This window comes from Rattus norvegicus, chromosome 3 (genome assembly GCF_036323735.1).
Source record: "Rattus norvegicus strain BN/NHsdMcwi chromosome 3, GRCr8, whole genome shotgun sequence".
NCBI lineage: Eukaryota > Metazoa > Chordata > Mammalia > Rodentia > Muridae > Rattus > Rattus norvegicus.
This window is the reverse complement of record NC_086021.1, coordinates 173,073,168-173,078,903: the sequence shown is the minus strand read 5'-3', so window position 1 is coordinate 173,078,903 and position 5,736 is coordinate 173,073,168.

The window sequence follows — 5,736 nt, the reverse complement described above, 5'->3', positions numbered from 1 at the left end:
AAGTCAAGGAGGACCAAAAGGGAGCGGTCGTGGGAGGGCGCAGAGCCTGGGTGGGAGCGAGGAGGGGGCGGACGTAGGGAAAGGAAGTGGGGCGGGGGAGAGCAGGAAAAGGAGGAAGAAGAGAGGGCGGAGCCGAGGTGGCCGCCCTGGGGCTGGGCTGTGAGAGAACTGGGTAGGCTACCGGAGGGGATAGTTTGGAAGCCTGGAGCGGTCTTGGTCCAGGCTAGGGTAGTCTGTTCCTACCCAACCCTGAAAATAACTCTCACGGGGTCGGAGGGCCCAGCAGTCTTAGTAGCTGTGCGTTAAGGGAATGCTTGTAACTGAAGAGAACAGACATGGCCAGCCCTCCATTTTCAGCTAATTCATCTTTCAGTCCTAAAAGGTACTTACTGTTCCTTTCCTAGACCAACGAAGCTTCGTGAAGTGTCAGGAACAGAACATTCCCAAGGTCTTAAAAAAACAAAAAAAGAAAAAACCAAAAAACCAAACCTGTGTACATCAGTTCTTCGTTGAGATTCTCTGGTTTCCAAGTGTCCTTCAAAGAGAAAGCCTCAAAGACAGAACCCTGGGATCCCCAAACGACTTTCACTGTTACCTAACTTTTATTAATACTTCACTCAAGCCAGTTGACCCTTAAGCATAGCCCTTCAAAATACCTCTACCACCACTCCATTTTCCACAAATTCTGTCTGGCAGCTTTCTGAATGCTAGAGAATACAGCAAGACGTATCTTGAAGCTTACAGTCTCTAGAAAAAAGAACAAAGTAACAGGCCTTTGTCTTTTCTCCTTTACCCTTACTTAGCTTAATGATAGACTTCAAATTCACCACTTGACTCTCAGGCCTTACCCCCATCAAGTACCGAGCGGAGCGGTCTCTTCAATGTCATTCTGTGTCTGTTACTCTGAAATCCGTTGCTAATGGCTCAGACTTAATAGTTCCTGAGACAACTAGAGCTCTGTCCTTACCCATCATCAGCACCCCAATTCGTTTATATAACTCTCTATTCTCCCAACGTACTGTTCCAGAATGTATAAACAGTTTGAGATGGCTGCTATCTTAGGGTTTCTCTTGCTGTGATGCTGGGGAGGAAAGGGTTTATTTGACTTACACTCCCAAATCATTCATTATCAAGGAAGTCAGTTCAAAAACTCAAGCGTCAAGAACCTGGAAGACGGAATGGATGCAGAGAGCACGGTGGTGGGTTCTGCTTACAGCCTTGCTCAGACTGCTTTCTTTTTTTTTTTTTTTTTTCTTTTTTCTTTTTTTCAGAGCTGGGGACCGAACCCAGGGCCTTGCGCTTGCTAGGCAAGCGCTCTACCACTGAGCTAAATCCCCAACCCCTCAGACTGCTTTCTTATAGGACTCAGTACCACAAGCCCAGAGATGGTACCACCCACAATGGGCTGCCCTCTCCAATTAATTACTAATTAAGAAAATGCCCTACAGGCTTACGTACAGCTTGGTCTAATGGAGGTAATTTCTCAATTGAGGCTCTCTTGCTGTAGGCCACTGTAGCTTGTGTAAAGTTGACATAAAACTCTCCAGTACAGTTGCTGACATTTTTTTCTTTCTCATCATATTTACATGTGTGTGGGTGTGGTGGGGCAAGGACCCTACCAACTAAAGTATAGCCCCAGTCCAGTTACCAACTTAAAAAACAAATCAGATTTCTATGGACAGAAAACTGTTCTATGGCAGCTGAGACCATGGAGTGACTGTTTACTTCAGATAGGGTGTGTATGCACAGACTTTGTAGGGTCTAAAGGTCCTTTTCAAGTCTGTGGGCCTTTTTCAGTTACATCGTCTGTTGTACAGACATTTGCTCTTTAGACGCAGACTGCATCAGTCCTGAACCAAGTAAAACTTTTAACTTGAAACGAGATTAAGAGTATATTGTGGGGGCTGGGGATTTGGCTCAGTGGTAGAGCGCTTGCCTAGCAAGCACAAGGCCCTGGGTTTGGTCCCTAGCTCCGGAAAAAAAAAAAAAAAGAGTATATTGTGTAATATATTAAAAAAAAAACCATGGATTTTAATCAAAACCACTGAACTAGAACACTGGATGGGTTTCTTAATACCACAAGTACCTCATGGGAATTTGTCTTTGGTAGACCAAAGACCAGTTACAAATCCAGAGTCTGTTCAGGATTGCAGTAGCTCTAACATGGCAGGATTGTCTTATCCCCACCACCTAGAAAGTGGCCCAATGGGTTAGAGGCTTATAATGATTACACCACAAGTTACATCATCGGTACATGGAGTGAACAGAACTGCTTTTTGTCACAACTCCCCTAATGCCTGCTACAGGGTTGCATGGGTTAAATCCTTTCACCAACTCTGCATTCTAGACCAGGGGTCAGCAAGCCACAACGATCCACTGACAGATTCAAAGGTGTATTCCAGTTTGCTTCTCTGTTGCTGAGATTAAAAAAAAAACAAAACAAACAAAAAAAACCACTTGGGGAGGAAAGGGTTTATTGGTCTTATATTTCCACATTATAGACCATTACTGAAGAAAGCTACGGCAGGAACCTGAAGGGAGGAACTGAAGTAGACACCATGGAGGAACACTGTTTATTGACTTCCTTTCCATAGCTTGTTTAGCAACAGACCTCCTGCGTAGGTGTGGAACCGCCCACAGTGGGCTGGACCCTTCCACATCAATCATTAACCAAGAAAATGGCCCAGAGATGTGCTCACAGGATAATCTGATGCGGGCGACCCCTCAGTTGAGGTTTCCTCTTCTAGGTGACTCTAGTGTGTGTCAACTGATAAAAACTAAACCTCACAGTGTGGTACAGGATTAACCAAATGGGCCAGTGATTATGGCAGTGTGGGAGAAGGGCACATGGCCAGTCTTGGGACAGGAAAGAATGGACTGACTGGACAGTACAGCATTCCAATATCTCCCTATCCCTGACTGCACATTCTTTTTGTTGATAACATGTTTACATTCTTGTGATACATTTGTTACATTTGATGAGAAGGGATGCTGCACTATCTTTAACCAGCTCCCGGGTTTCACATTGGACTGCCTTCTTTGGAGTTTAAACTCCCATAGATCTATCTTGACAAGCATGACAGAACAATGTATCCATCCCTGTCTTCTAAAAGTTTCACTGTCCCAAGAATCCCCCATGCTTCATTCATTTGTCCCCTACTTACATACCCCCAACCTTTGGCAACTACTGACATTTTACATTCTGTAGTTTTGCCTTTTCTAGAGAGAGTTGGATCACCCGGTAGGTAGCATTTTCTAATTGGCATCTTTCACGAAGCAATGTGGTTTAAAGCTCCTTGTAGCTGTATCTTTGCTACTTTGTGTGTTCTTCTTTGTTCTTCTTTCTTCCACCCTTTCCACCCCTTTTCCTCCAAAGTCTTTCAACCCCCTAACACTAGATAAGAGTTTTAAAAAGGATAAAGAGGAAAGGGGGCAGGGTTAATGTTAGATTACTTCTTGCTAATTAGGGGCATCGAGTTACTTGGGGCAAGCTTGATCTTTGCTGTCAGGATAGCTAATTCCTTCTTTGCCCACAACTACTTAACAGACAACAGCAACCAACCAACCCACACCCTCTCTAGGGGCCCTAGTATTTACCCTCTGAAAAGTTCCCAGAATTCCAAACGTGACACAATTGCAGAACTATCTGCAGCTGGCAAAATCACACCCTTTCTGAGCACAAGGCAAATCAGAGTCAGCTTCTGTGAACAGTCCGAAGCACCCATATCCTACAATCTGCAACTAAACCAAAAACACTTTCTTATTTCTGTATTTTTTAAAAAGAAACCAAGATTCTCACTACAGTTCCTCCATGTCTTTTTTAAAAGAATTTTATTTATTATATATACACACATATATACATATATATATGTATACACACACACACACACACACACACACACACACACACACACACAGTAGCTGTCTTCAGACACACCAGAAAAGGACATTGGATCCCATTTCAGATGGTCGTGAGCCACCATGTGGTTGCTGGGAATTGGACTCAGGACCTCTGGAAGAGCAGTCAGTGCTTTTAAATGGTGAGCCACCTTCTCTAGCCCTTCATGTCTTTTTATAGCTTGTTAGGTCATTTCTTTTCATCATTGAAAAACTACTCTATTAAATGAATATACCACAGATTACTTATTAGTTAACTCCCCCCTTTTCTTTTTTTAAAGACAAGGTCTCTTGGGCTAGAGAAATGACTTGGAGGTCAAGAGCTCTGTCTGCTCTTTCAGAAGTCCTGAGTTCAATTCCCAGCAACCACATGGTGGCTCACAACCATCTGTAATGGGATCTGATGCCCTCTTCTGGCCTGCAGGTGTACATGCAGATAGAACACTCACATAAACAAACCTTTAAAAAAAAAAAAAAAAGACAGGTTCTCTTACCCTTCAGCCAGGGTGGCTTTGAACTCACAGCCTCTCCTGCCTCAGTCTTCCAAATGCAGAGATTACAGGTGTGAAACGGCAAGGGGTGGAGGGATGTAGCTCCAAGCTATGGAGCACCCAGGAGTATTAGCAACACTAGAAACTAAAGAGAGGCCTTGGAAGGGTCTGCCCAGAGTCTGAGTCAGAATATGGCCTATAGAGACCTTCTTTCAGACTTCTAGACTGAAGTCAGCGGGTTGCGCGATAATACATGTTCTAGTTGATAGCACTTGGGTGCAGAGCCCCGGGAACTAATGGAAGCTTCAAGGGAGCTCTTGATCCCGCCTTGGACAACGATGACTAACTCTGCTGTGGACGCTTAATGAAGTTTTGTGTGGACATCAGTTTTCAGTTCATGAAAGCAGGTGTGTAGGAAGACTGTTAGACTGATATTAAAATGTGTCTAACGTGTGTGCACTCAGGCTGTCAGTTGACGTTGGGTGTCTTCCTTTTTTTTTTTAAATAAAAAAGTACTTTTAAAAAAGTTTGTGCATACAGGTGTTTGATCTGCATGAGACCAGAAGAGGATGTTGGACTGGAATTATAGACAGTTGTGAGCCTCCACGTAAGTGTCCTCTGGGAAAGGAGCCTGTGCTCCTAACAGCGGAGCCATCTGCATATCGTTTCACCTTTCACCTTGTTTTACGTTTTGAGACAGAGTCAACTAAGCTGGCTGACCAATGGATGAAAGGCGTGAATGGCTGTGCCTGGATTATTGCATGGGTGCTGGGGATCTGAACTCAAGTCACCATGCGTGTGCTACAGACACTTTACAGATACAGCCCTCTCCCTAGCCCCCAAATCATGACTGGCATGATTTAAAAAAAAGTTTGTGTGTGTATGTATGTATGTATGTATGTATGTATGTATGTATGTGAGCACACTGTCGCTGTCTTCAGACACACCAGAAGAGGGCATCAGATCTCATTACAGATGGTTGTGAGCCACCATGTGGTTGCTGGGAATTAAACTTAGGACCTCTGGAAAGGAGTCAGTGCTCTTAAGCTGAGACACCTCTCTGACCCCATGTCTGACTTTTTAAGAAACTGCCTTTCAGAGTGACTGTACATTTTCTATCACACAAGCGGGGAAGAGTGGTGCTCTCTGAGCATGCCCATATCTGGTTCCTCAGACTTTAGTTTCTGTTGATTGGTTTGGCCGATTTGAGCCCGTTGGAATTGCCATGCATGATATCTCACTATTGTCTTAATTTACAGTTCCTTAGGGACACCTTTCTGCGGGCTATTCGTCATCTGTATATCTTTATTGAAGTGTCTATTTCCTTTTCTCCCTTAGACAAGGATTG